Raw genomic sequence first — 2,047 nt, 5'->3', positions numbered from 1 at the left:
ATTTACTGAGAAAAATGGTGACGTGTTCAATACTTATTTTACCCGCTGTATTGTTTTTGTTTGTTTGTTTGTTTTTTGTTTTTTTTTTTGGTGGGGGGAAGGATCAGTGGGGAAAACAGGAAAAATGGTGAAAAGCTGCTACATAAAGGACTACACTTCTCACAGAAACATCTTGAGAAAAAAATGTTAATCTAATTTTTATTTATTAATTTTTTGACTGCAAGAGCGAGAAGAGAGAAATGTTTAAAGATGTGGGAGTGCCATGTCGTTTTCCACTCTGTGTAGACCTCCTAGTTCTGCTCCATGGTCAAAAATTGCCTCATTGTTTGGATTCTTAACACACTAAAACTGACTAAAGCCGCCAAAGAGTCAGTTGTAACTTCAGCGTTTCATTAACACAAAACGTCACATTCTTGTCTCACTGCTACGACTGAGCACTGTTGAACAAATAACTGAACTTTATGTGTACGACTGACTAAATAAAACAGAAACAGGCTACTATTAAAAGTAAAAGTAAAAGAGTTTTACACTCTGTTGAGTTGTGGTGAGTAGCTGCCATCTTGTATTTTGAACTTTCATGTCTCAGTACAACCAGGCTGCAGCGAAATGTGGATTTTACACAATCTTACTGGATACTTTTGAACCCTGCTCACCTCCACCTCTTGGTGGGATGCTGTCATTTCATGGGTAAAATAATCAACATGCATTACGGGAGGTGTAGTTTATGGTCATTACAAGACATTAAAATACTTTTGAAGCGCTCGCGGGCCACATATAATGCCGTGGCGGGCCACATTTGGCCTGTGGGCCTTGAGTTTGACTGACTTAAAGTGAGTCTTTTGGCTGTGAAAGTGTCACAGACACATCCTGTCTGTTTGAGAACAGAACATCTGTTTTGTTTGTGTGTTATTGTAGCTACAATATTTGCCTAATTTTAAATACACGATTTGGTTAAAGTGTTCGTCTGGTTCTGAGATGTCAGCCTCTTGATGAGAAGATAACTGAAGAGCTTTTTGTCCACACCTGGGTTGAGGTGAGGCTCTGGGAACAGAGCCCACGATGCCCGTTTTGCAACTCATCCATGAGAGATGCAGCACCAGATGGGAAGAGGCTATTAATAACACAGCACCATCATTAATCCACCATCTTCTTGTGGAGACAGCTCGTCCTCCATCTGTGTCTGAATGATGTTCCGACAGGGAAATGTGGATAATGACATCTCAGAGTATGAAAAAAAACCCACCTGGTGGGCTAAGACTCACTGACTTGTCATGTGTTGCTTCTGAGTAATAAGCCTCTGTGTGAAACAGTCTGACAGAAACAGTTCTGGTGTTGTTGTTCAGATTTTGTCTATAAAAATTAAATACAAAAACCTTTCAAATTAATTTTACAAACAGTAGTTTCTGTCTGATCACCTACTTTAAAAACGGTCCCCAAATTCTGGGTCAGGGGCCGGTACTAGTCAATGGATCATTTGGTAGTGGGCAGCAGAGAAGCATTGTTACTGTATTTATTCATGTACGGTACAATACGACCCTCACATTTTGAGCTTTAAAATCATAAAAAAAATTAATCCTCATTTATATTGAGACGACTTATTTCAGACAGACGTCAGGATTTTCAGCCTTTCCGCTGCGCCCTCTGGTGGGGAAACATTATTTGGAGACACACTTGAGGGACAGCAGCTGTTGAACAATAATAAAAGACAGTCAAAATTTATTCCCATATATAATACCCCCCCCCCCCCCACACACACACACACACACACACACATTTTAAGGGGTTGAATTTTTTTTAATGCATAAATCTAGCATTATCTGTGTAAAATTTTAAATACATTGATTGAGGGTAGATAATTAAAAAAAACAATTCCTTTTGCATCATTTTCTTGTGCTCGAGTCAGTCAAAGTTATTTTTCACAAACTTATCCTACTGCAGGTAAAATACTGACTGTTGCTAACCACTGAACTGAATCTCTTTTCATAAATAAATATGTTGTAGAAATAAAAGCTGTTGTGTTAATTCTAACAAGATTAGATACAACCAC

This window comes from Austrofundulus limnaeus, unplaced genomic scaffold (assembly GCF_001266775.1).
Source record: "Austrofundulus limnaeus strain Quisiro unplaced genomic scaffold, Austrofundulus_limnaeus-1.0 Scaffold1, whole genome shotgun sequence".
In the NCBI taxonomy this organism is placed as follows: Eukaryota; Metazoa; Chordata; class Actinopteri; order Cyprinodontiformes; family Rivulidae; genus Austrofundulus; species Austrofundulus limnaeus.
The sequence above is the reverse complement of the archived record's forward strand: the minus strand, read 5'-3'. Positions refer to the sequence as shown.